This window comes from Camelina sativa, chromosome 17 (assembly GCF_030686135.1).
Source record: "Camelina sativa cultivar CO46 ecotype springtype chromosome 17, ASM3068613v1".
Classification (NCBI taxonomy): domain Eukaryota; kingdom Viridiplantae; phylum Streptophyta; class Magnoliopsida; order Brassicales; family Brassicaceae; genus Camelina; species Camelina sativa.
The window spans coordinates 39,943,735-39,956,066 of record NC_141896.1 but is presented as its reverse complement, the minus strand read 5'-3'; the positions used below and the strand labels follow the sequence as shown (position 1 = coordinate 39,956,066).

The 12,332-nt window shown below is 27.5% G+C and overlaps 2 long non-coding RNA genes across 2 annotated transcripts; one reads left to right on the top strand and one right to left on the bottom strand.

The window, feature by feature from the left end:
* Positions 1 to 184: 184 nt before the first annotated feature.
* On the bottom strand, positions 185 to 967 carry LOC147924930 (uncharacterized). The gene is made up of 2 exons (XR_015587182.1): positions 874 to 967; positions 185 to 497 (listed from the first exon to the last, which is right to left on the bottom strand). It is a non-coding gene; the product is annotated as an uncharacterized LOC147924930 (long non-coding RNA).
* A 2,574-nt stretch (positions 968 to 3,541) lies between these two features.
* Positions 3,542 to 4,824, top strand: LOC147924929 (uncharacterized). The gene is made up of 3 exons (XR_015587180.1): positions 3,542 to 3,872; positions 4,212 to 4,280; positions 4,431 to 4,824. It is a non-coding gene; the product is annotated as an uncharacterized LOC147924929 (long non-coding RNA).
* Positions 4,825 to 12,332: the final 7,508 nt, after the last annotated feature.

Genomic DNA, 12,332 nt, shown 5'->3' with positions numbered 1-12,332 from the left:
ACATATAAATATTTGGAAGACTACTAATTTCATGTGCATTCAACAATTCTATCATCATACCAATTAACAAAATAAATCCTCATATACATGAAATTAACAAAAAAAAATTCCCCACATAAATACTTTGTTTCTATTTGGTTAATATATAAAAACATTTTAATACTTTTTTTCCAAAAATATGTTTGATATAAATAATTAAAATATTATATTATATTATATTATTTTCTGGGAGAAAGTGTAGATGGTATTAGAGAGAATGGTGCAGTTCTTGATAATACTCTATTTTATTACATTCATACGATAATGATATTAATATTTTTTCTAAGTACCAAAACTACAACAACAAAGATCTCCGGTACCAAGAGGATTTCCCATGCACGTCCCTGTAGTATCATCTGGGAACTTAGGCGGTCCACATCATTTCCTATAGTCGTCGTCAATATGGCATGGACCTCTAAAATTACAAACTCCAGGGCTGATATCGTCTGCCTTCAATACTATCAATTTCCATCCAAAATACAAAGTGATCATTAGTAGTGTACTATATTTTTTCCAATAGGAAATTATGTATTGTTCTACAATTTGTATGTGTTACTTGCTGTTAGAAAAATAAAATCATGTTTATTAATTATGTGTACAACAAAACTTTCAAGTGAAAATGAGATTTTATAAAGAACTAAGAAAAAAAGAGAGAATAAAAATGAATAAAATGTATAAGATGTTTATCCTGAGAAGTGAATATGAGAGAATATGTGATTAACAGAATGGCTGCAAGGTGAAACTTTGACAAAGCCATTTTGTTTGAATGATTTTTATTTTTATTTTTTGGAACATGCCTACATCTTATATAATATGAGAAGGTTTTCTGCTAACTTTGCAAAACACGTCAACATTTGGCAGCGTATATTTTCAACATATGTCCTCACTTCTCAATTATTAAATTCATTTAATTCATTTTTCTCAAAATTACATACATTATTTTTCATATCCACTAAATTTAAATGATATTTCTGTACTAAAAAATATATTGACATTTATGCAATGTCTTTTTAGTAATTATATGTAGATATCATTTATCAATATTTTATATAATTACCATAACATTATAATTTACATACATTATTTTTCATATTCACTAAGTTTAAATGATATTTCTGTACTAAAAAATATATTGACATTTATGCAATGTCCTTTTAGTAATTTTATGTAGATATCATTTATCAATATTTTATATAATTACCATAACATTATAATTTTGCAAATAAAAAATAATTAAATACTAAAATATGAGAAGATTTTCTCCTAACTTTGAATAACACGACGACATTTGGCAGCGTATATTTTCAACACCTGTCCTAACTTCTCAATTATTAAATTCTTTTAATTCATTTTCTCAAAATTACATACATTATTTTCATATTCACTAAATTTAAATGATATTTCTGTACTTAAAAACATATTGACACGCAATGTCCTTTTAGTAATTATATGTAGATAACATTTATTAATATTTTATACAATTACCATAACATTATAATAATTTTAATATGAGAAAGTTTTCTCCTAACTTTAAATAACACGACGACATTTGGCAGCGTATATTTTCAACACATGTCCTCACTTCTCAATTATTAAATTCTTTTAAGGGGCATTCTCAAAAATGCTCCTTTTTCCATACCCCTTTTTAAAAATACTCCTTCATGTTGACTATTTTTAAAATTACCCTTCTTTATATACAAAATGACCAAATTACCCTTTTTTAAGTGACAGCAAGAATGTACAGTCATCAAAATCGAAAATATTTTCCCGCCAAAAATAAAAAAATTTCCCGCCAAAATTTTTTTTCCCGTCAAAAATTATTTTTTTCCCGCCAAAATCAAAAATTTTTCCTGCCAAAAATATTGAAATTTAGACCTTATAAAAACATGTAAACACTTTTAAAAACCTTTTTAAAGCGTTTACAATATGTTTAAAAACCTTTTAAAAACCTTGTAAACGCTTTTAAAACCTTTTTAAAAGGTGTTTAAAAACCTTTTAAAACCTTTTTAAAAACCTTATAAAAACTTTGTAAACGTTTTTATAAGGTTTTTAAAAACATTGTAAAAGCATTTACAAGGTGTTGAAAAACATTTTAAAAATCTTTTTAAAAACCTTTTAAAAACTTTTTAAAAACCTTTTAAAAACTTTTTAAAAACCTTTTAAAAACTTTTTAAAAACCTTTTAAAAACCTTTTAAAAACCTTGTAAACGCTTTTACAAGGTGTTTAAAAAACCTTTTAAAACTCTTTAAAAAATCTTGTAAAAGCCTTTACAAGGTGTTTATAAGGTAGAAACCTTATAAAACCTTTTAAAAACCTTGTAAATTTTTTGGCGGGAAAATTTTTTTTGTCGAAAATTTTTATCAAATTTTTTTTGATAAATATTTTTTTGGCGCGAAAATTTTTTCGAAATTTTTTTAGCGGGAAAATATGTCGAAAATTTTTTTGGCGAGAAAATTTTGTTTTTCTTTTTATTGATTAAAATATTTTTCATCTAAGGGTAAAATGGTCATTAAAAATTAAAGGAGGGCAAAAATAAAAATGGCCAAAAAAGAGGCTATTTTTGAAAAGGGGTATACCAAAAAGGGTATTTTTAACAAATTCTCTTCTTTTAATTCATTTTTCTCAAAATTACATACATTATTTTTTATATTTACTAAATTTAAATGATATTTCTGTACTAAAAAATATATTGACATTTATGCAATGTCCTTTTAGTAATTATATGTAGATATCATTTATCAATATTTTATATAATTACCATAACATTATAATTTTGCAAATAAGAAAGAATTAAATATATATATTAATATATGAGAAGGTTTTCTCCTAACTTTGCATAACACGATGACATTTGGCAGCGTATATTTTCAACACTTGTCCTCACTTCTCAATTATTAAACTCTTTTAATTCATTTTCTCAAAATTACATACATTATTTTTCGTATTCACTAAATTTAAATGATATTTCTGTACTTAAAAATATATTGACATGCAATGTCCTTTTAGTAATTATATGTAGATATTATTTATCAATATTTTATATAATTACCATAACATTATAATTTTGCAAATAATAAAGAATTAAATATTAATATTATAATTTTGGATAAAATAAATTTCTGTTAATTAAAGATTTAAATATTTGTATCATAAATTTGGAAAAATATAATGTGATGGTAATTAAATTCTTTAATATTCTAATATTATAATAATCATTTGTTGAAAATATATTATAATATTTGTTTCACAGTTTTTGTGCCAAAAGATCAAATCAATTTATTCTAAAATAATTTAAAGATATAAAACAATATGATATTTTATTTTTCTTTAATAGTAATTATTAACATAATTTATCGCATATTAATTCTTTTTAATGTAACTCCCATGATGTTTGAAAAAATTTAAAAACAAATATTTCATCATATGAATACACTTTAATGTATTAATTGCAATACAATTTGTATTTTAACAAAAAAACAAAAAAAAACACACAGACAAAAACCTTGTTATATTTATTCTTTGAAAAGTAACCATAACTCCCATGATGTTTGACCAAAAAAACTGAAAACCCTCTCATACTACTTCAAATTTATCTATAAATAGCTATAAAAAATCTTCATCAAACATCATATTCTACCTCTCACATAATTTTCTGAATTTTGTAATATTTAACTTTTTCCTTTGTGTGCTATTTGTAGGTTTTGAAATAAATAAGTTGAGTCAAAATTTTGGAGCATATATAGAAGTGAACATGTGAAATGTGGTTATTCATTAGAAAGAGTTAGATGAAGAAGGCCTTAGGAACATAACATATTCTCACTTGTAAATGTTGGTAAATATTGTTTTGAATGCCTATTTTGTATATCAATATTGTAATTTATTTCTCTTTTGATCCATTTGATAAAATTTTAATATAAAAATTTTAGAACATAATTCATAAACCCTAATAGATTTTATATCTTAGTCACAATATTTATGTTACTTATTACCCATACTATATTTTATACAAGTGTGTTTGTATGTATTACCCACCAAAATGAGTTTAAACAAATATTAACTGTTTTGAATACTATTACTTTAAATTTGTTCCTTAACGTTATAATTGTGTTTGTATGTATTTATTAACTTTCTTTCTGATAACCATTTCCATGGTTCTTTAATTTATTTATAGGTTATGACTTCTGATGAGAAAGGTTTTGCGATGGTAGGATTTAGAGACGAGGAAGGTTTGGACATCTAGGTGATATATATCTCATGATATGGGTTTCCAAAGCCAAATGATTCTTCCGAATTCAGTTTTTATTTTCTTACACAATTTAGTCTTAATTATTTTCTTAAAATATAATTAACATCTAATTTCTCTTCTCTTATGTTCCATTATTTTTCCTAGCCATGATTGATTGTTGATGATGTGATGATAGTGCTTACCCGCAAGCAGAACAAGGCAATGGGATTTGACCATGTGTGCAAGTTTCATCAATACACATTTAACAAGACTCACCTCTACCACATGTTTATCAAGTTGAATGATCCAAAGATCACCCTAAGCTAATTCCAATTGCATTCTAGAGAGAGAGAGATGAAGGGAAATAGAGAGAAAAACAATGTCTTGGAGAAGTAGGAAGATTTGAGTTATCTCTTCTTCCATCCATCACATGATTTTAGAAATAAAAACATAGAAGAAAAAAAAAAAGATTATCTGGCGAACAATTATTTTATGTTCTCTTAGGTTATGCAGTTAAAACTAAAAAAAGTAACTCAATAATACGATGATATATTTTTACTCTTTTTCGTTGATCATTTCGAGTATAATACAACATATATATATATATATATATTATTTTTAAACAGAAAAGTATAACACAGAAAAAGAAAATTTTATGTGATATATATATATATATAATAATATATTAATAACATTTATTTACTCAATTCTAAACTAAAATTCAGTTTGCATTTAGTATGTTCAATAGATATAAAATATGTGATAAAATTATAGAAATATCTAACAGCGAATTTTCTTTCCCAAATGCAATTAATCAAGAAACACAAAGAATTCTACTTCTAGAACACAAATGCATTTGAAGTCATTTTATAATTAATTAAGATTAAAATATTTTATTGCTAAAACATTCAAATTATAATAAGAAAACTTTTTAAGCATGTGTGAAGCATGCTGGTAATATATAAATATCAAAATTATTTATGCTACCTTTATTTATCCAATTAATGAAATTAGTTTCACAGAGAATGAAGGAAGAGCATGAGTTTCAGCTCAAGAAGAGGTTATTCGAGAAATTCAAGCTACTTTCTCGTCTTTCTTGGAGGTATCTGGTTTTAGAAGATATTGATATTTTATAGATTATGCTAAAAGCAGACAAACTAACAAATAATATCCATGCTCATCCGCAATTTATTTTATACGTAATCAATATTCTTTTTTCCAACGTAAAAAATGCTTGTACGTCTTGATTGTGCATCAAAACATGAGGAGTTCTATATATTATGGGATACAGACTAAATATTTTAAAGTAACCTTTCATATTAACATAAATTTTCAGTTTAATGCACAATCAAGACGTACAAGCATTTTTTTACGTGACTGTGAATACTTATTTAAAACAAAACAAATAACAAACATAAGATAATTTATCGAAATACAAAATATAAATTTTTAAATATTTTAATAAAACTAAAATATATTAAAATTATTATAAAGTTATCTCGCGCATCGCGCGAGTCTACTTCTACTAGGTTTATAAACCAGAAAGTTTAAAAAATACTCACCATAGCCTAACAAAAAGAGCAGTTTTAAATTTTTTTACAATTCTAACAAAAACGCACAGGATATTTGAACAATTCTATAGTCTATACTTGAGTTATTACTTATTGTATTTTGTTATAAGAGAAATACCCTAAAATAGCATTAAATCAAGTTTTATGGACAACAAGAATTTGTACCCGCGCAAGCGCGGGAATTTAATTTAAATTTTATATTAATATAAATTTTTGAGCTCGAATATAATCATTCAAAGTTTTGAGAGTAAATCTTTATAAATATATGTCATGTGGTAATATTAGGAAAAATAAACGACATTGATGACTACTTCAAGATCTTTTATCATTAAGAGAGTTTATTTCTTATTCATATATTTCATTAAAAACATTTTTTAAAGGTTTTGATGTTGATCTTTCAATACTTAAATTTGGATTAGAAGCATTTGATTCAATTAACAAAACATCAATTTTTTTTTCCTTTTTGATCATGTTATAAAGTAATATTTCACTTTTAATTTGATGTTTCCTGTTTAAAATTTTATAAATACAATTACTGAATTTTTTTTATTCTTCCATAATTTTAAATTTTACTTCCATTCTACAACTCAATAATACACAATTACATAATTTCTTTTATTCTATCATAAATTTAAAATTTACTTCCATTCTAAAACTCAATAATACATTTATAATTTTAGTTATGATCAGTTTAATAGACAATTTTAATTATATTATTACCACTAATAAAAAATATAGTATTGTTTTCTTATTTTAACATTTTATTTATTTTACTAATTATATATTTTATTTAAACTTTCTATTAGTTATAATTAACATAAATATGCGCTAAATGAATATTTTAAAGTAAAAAATTGTTTAGGTGATATATAATTACAAGATCAATGGAGATTCTAATCATAGTTCTTGTCTTCTTGCTAAGAAAATATTTTATTTGCCTCTTATAATTATGTGTATTAACCATATGATGCACGTACATGTAAAAGAACTAAGCATGCATAAATGATACATGAAAAGTTAGGTACGAATTGGTAATAATATTATTCCAAATTCAGTGTTTTACTTCATATATATCGGGTAGATGCTCTATTCTTTTCTTTCGTTTTTTATTTTTTATGGTTGAATAATAAAATAGAGTTTAGTTCACATTGCTGAACTTTGGATGAAATATTATAAGGTTGAATCCACAGAATTTAAAAGTAGTGATGGGCCTACAGATTTTGGATGAAATAGTGCTGGACCTACAGACTTTGGATTAAATCTAGTGGATCAGTTTGTCATTTGTATAATTGTTTAAAGACTTTATTAAAATCTGTAAGACCCACAAAAATTAAGGAGGATGTGGCTGACCTGGCAGCACCAGGAGTGAGTAAAGTGAACTTTATATATATAGATTATAGCACACATTCCATAAATTTCCAAAAAGCACTATTTAACATATTAAAATATTTAAAATTATTTTTAGAATTTGTTTTTTTTTTATGTTTAGGTTCTCAATTTCACAATTAGAGTATAGTTTTAAGGAGTAGAGTTTAGTATTTTAAATTTAGGATTTAATTTTAAAAGATTAATTACTGTTGTTTTTGGAATTTTAGAGATGTTGTGCTAAGTTTGAAACAAAACTTATTTTGGTGATATTTTTGAGAATCTCCCTATAAATTATATATAGCTTTTTCGTGTCTGAACTGATTGAAGAAGAGCTCAGTACCTGTTCACACACGCGCACACACACAATTATATAAATGAATGTTCACAAGAGCAGACAAAAATCTAAAATATACGTCAAACCGGGAAGTACACACAGCTTAATGTCTCATTTATTTTATTTATATTAATCTCAAGATGATAATTAATGGGAAAATGACACCCACACCCACTTTCTCCTAAAGTATTGACACTTACACCCACTTTCTACTATCTCTATACTTTTCTTATGTCAAATTACAATTTACACCCTCTAACTAAACTAACCTTCTCTTTCTACTTTTTTTTCCTTCTCATCTCTCTCTCTAACTTTTCTCTTTCTTTTCTAATATTTTTTTTCTTTAACATTTATTTTTTATTTTCATTACTAAATTTTAAGTTTAGTAACTTTAGTTGGTGATAAACATACTAAATTTTAAGTTTAGTAACTTTAGTTGTTGACAAACAAAAAAAGTTAACCTTATACCCTAAATCTTAAATCCTAACACCACATAGACACTAAATCCATATAAGCCCAAAAACGTCAACCTTATACCCTAAATCTTAAATCCTAAACCACCATAAACTATGGTGATGTTTGAACATGCAACAAACTTGTCAATAAATTTCATCTAGATTGCTTGTCCACGTGGTCAGAGTTTGGTGGATAGGCTTACACTACAAGAAGAATCGTTATTGATAGCACATAAGGATAACACGGTTTTCATAACTGCTATTAAAAATAAATTCAGAAATTTTGGTCCTATGTAATAGCGTTTGAAAAATGCTATGATTAAAAATCACTAAACAGTGCACAAAAAAAAAAAAAATCACTAAACCAAGAGTTAAAATAACTTATTCCATCGATATATATGCAAAACTTTTCCTCACCCTTAAACACTTAAAACATTTTTCTTCTCTTAAGCATCGGTGACCTATATTTTTTTCCCCCAAATTAGAATTAGGGCAATCTGAGAGAGTCGGGAGATGAGATCTCCGTGTTCCTGACCTAAGGAGGAAGATGAGAGAGAGACTCACAATCTTTCAGGAGAGAAAGACTCATGAGTAACGAAGAATTAGAAGAGGCGGATCTCGATGAGACGACGGTGTGGAACTCCTATGCAAAAATTGGTTCAACTAAGAAGTGGAAGAGGTGGATCTGGTGAAGACGACGGTCCGTCCTCCTGCAATCCCGCCGATCTCCATCGTCTTCGTCATGAGTTTACTGTCGGGGAAACGCTCGTCAGCTAGGACCATTTCGACAGGATCCTCCGTCATCGTAACACCAGCCATATACGTAATCTTCTTCTTCTTCTATCTGGTTTTCAATTAATTAAATCATATGGGTTTCGTAAAGTCTTGATCTTTGATTTATAAAGTTTCTTAATTGGTTACATGGAAGAGAAGTCACATCAATTGCAGAGAGACTACCAATGTCTTGTGTTAAAATTGTTGTGTCTGAATACAAACAGATGTTCCTTGGTGAATTGAGTATGTCTTATCTCTTATCTGCTCCTATTGTAAGCTACCAGAGATTCTTGTGATTTGGATCTGCAATTCAGAGAAGCTGATTGTGTGTCATTTTGCAGTGTGAATTAGTGGTGAGGACTGCGAGGAATCTGATTGTGGTGACAGTTGAGTTCAAGGAGATCATGTAAGTCACTTACCTATCTCGTGCTACTTACATTTTTTTAGCAAGCCATCTTCCGCTTGAAAGCTTTTATTCTATGAACTACACATTGGTGATTATAATGTCGAACTTATGGCTGATATAAGGTGAATGCTTTTTTATCCGATTCTCTACTTGTTTTATAGATAACTTTAGTGTTGATTCTACTCACCCATAAGTCTTTGATTTTTGAGTTTGAGCTAAAATTTCTTTATTTGATCTGTCAACATTTATCTTCCTTTTCTTTACCACAAAAGCACCTTAGTATTGTATTAACAAGTTGAAATTATTGTATTAATTTTGATCAATTGCACATTCATCTGGATTTTCTCAGTTTGTCAAAAGTTGGAATCCAAGAAGATAACAACATACAAAGAGGTAAAACTCTCTTCTCCATTAATAATTTGTGACGTAAACTGTGAGTTGTTTATCTAGGCCAAAGATTTGTTGTGGTATTAAAATTTTCAGTTGCAATGTGAGTTTATCTGTTTTTAATGTTATACAGAGAGAAGAAACAACTATTAGCGATGTTGGAGGTGTATACAAAGAGAAGAAGGAACAACCATTTTAATATTGGTTTAAAAGCTGTAGCTGTTGGTGCTGGATGGCAAGGCATAGTTGAACATTGGGTGTTTCTATACATGTGGTAATACCTATTTGTTTTATTGCTCATCTACAAGAGGGAACTTGGAGTAGAGGTATGTAACTATGTATACTCTTGAACTGTAATGAAAAAACAAATCGAAAACATAAGCTTTAAGTTGATGTGGATACACATGATTACAGGGAATCTGGACGGGAATGCTAACATGAACAGTTCTTCATACGTGTGTACTGCTTTTGATGGGAAGGCGATAGAGGAGAAGAGACTTAAGAGATCGAAGTTTGTCTCTATCCTTATAAGTTATAATGTTAGCTTTTTGGATCAAACAGGGCAGCATATTATAAGACTTGGTATGATATGTAAGACTTGCTTATATTAACGTTATGTTATGTATGTTGATGATTTATGAAATAATTTTTTTTAATATCAATCCAGTTAAATAAAGTCTACAAACTATGGTCAAATATATAAATTATAAAAAATCAAATTAAAAAATTAAAGAATTCCATATAGCAAACAAAAAATGCTATGGCATAATATAAAATAGCACGAAATATGTGTTACAGAAAAAAATATTATAGCATTTGGTTAATGTTATGAAAGAGCGACATATAATAACATGTCAAAAACGCTATAATAGAGGTGACACCTAAGATAGCTGCGGAGAACATAGCATTTATGAAAACGCTATTAAACACATATGATAGCATTTATCATGTGCTATGAATGTTGATTTTTCTTGTAGTGTTAGAGATTAATAATGACCATGTTTGTTGTGTAGTATGCTTCTAGTGACACTTCTCAGTTCTAATATCTCTAATTCTAGCTTAAAAATAGTACAAAAACATTTGGCTAAAAGACATCTAAGTGGCTAAACTATAGTGATGTTTGAACATGCAACAAACTTGTCAATAAATTTCATCTGGATTGCTTGTCCCCGTGGTCAGAGTTTGGTGTTTAGGGTTTAGGGTTTAGGGTTTAGGGTTTAGGGTTTAGGGTTTAGACAGATGAAAATGATAAACATGCAACATGCAACATGGATTTAGTGTCTTAAATCCTAACAACACATAGACACTAAATCCATATAAGCCCAAAAACGTCAACCTTATACCCTAAATCTTAAATCCTAAACCACCCTAAACTATGGTGATGTTTGAACATGCAACAAACTTGTCAATAAATTTCATCTGGATTACTTGTCCATGTGGTCAGAGTTTGGTGGATAGGCTTAGAGATTAATAATGACCATGTTTGTTGTGTAGTATGCGTCTAGTGACACTTCTAAGTTCTAATATCTCTAATTCTAGCTTAAAAATAGTACAAAAACATTTGGCTAAAAGACATCTAAGTGGCTAAACTATAGTGATGTTTGAACATGCAACAAACTTGTCAATAAATTTCATCTGGATTGCTTGTCCACGTGGTCAGAATTTGGTGGATAGGCTTTGAGATTAATAATGACCATGTTTATTGTGTAGTATGCTTCTAGTGACACTTCTAAGTTCTAATATACCTACTTCTAGCTGAAAAATAGTACAAAAACATTTAGCTAAAAGAAATCTATGTGGCTAATTTATTTTGGACAAATTTCTGCTCATGTAAAGAATGAGCAAGATATTATATGATAAATATCCATAACTACTAATCCACATGATTGATATTCAATGTTCTAAATAAATCAATGTTGTTAATTTTTATTTTGTTTATTAACCTCTTATAAGTGTATATGTTTCTGGACCAACACAAAATATGAAGCAAGGAGCTCATGATGCCTATGGATTTAATTGTGTGGATGTTGTATGATGATTCTTTGGTCTGTCTACATTGGTATCCACAAAAAAATATCCACATGATCACATCCATAGCCACCATTCAACTGCTATTCTTCAGCTTAATGTCTAGATATGCTTTGTAAATTCATGGAGACCTATCCATAGTTTTTCTATCCACTAAACTTTGTTTTTTAAAGTGAATAGTTTTGGTTTTAGGTTCAAGGGTTTATGTTCTAGGATTTAAAATTTAGAATTAAAGGGTTTTGTACTTATTTGATCTATGTTGTCTTATGGATAATATGCTATGGATAAAGATCTAACCAAATTTATGTATGTATATTTTGTATGAATAAACACAAGTAACTATCTATTAACAATACTGCAATTGATTATCCACTTATAATTGAACAAATGTTCAACGACCGATGGATACTGTATAATCTAAAAATTCATAAAAAAATATAGCAATATGTATCTTAAAATGTAGAAAATATATAATCATAATATATTTTATATAAATAAATAGAAAATTTGTTTTATTATAACAAATAAATATATTTTACTTTGTTAAAGTGTTAACAACAAAAAAAAAGAAGAGAAAAAGAGAGAAAAGAAGGAGAGAAAGAGGAGAGGGGCAAAATCGTCCAAAATGTATGGACACATAAGCAAAAAACTTGGGAAAATATAGGGAGAGTGGAAAGTGGGTGTGGGTGACACAACTCACACCCAAAGTGGGTGTGGGTGTCATTTTCCCATAATTAATTAGTC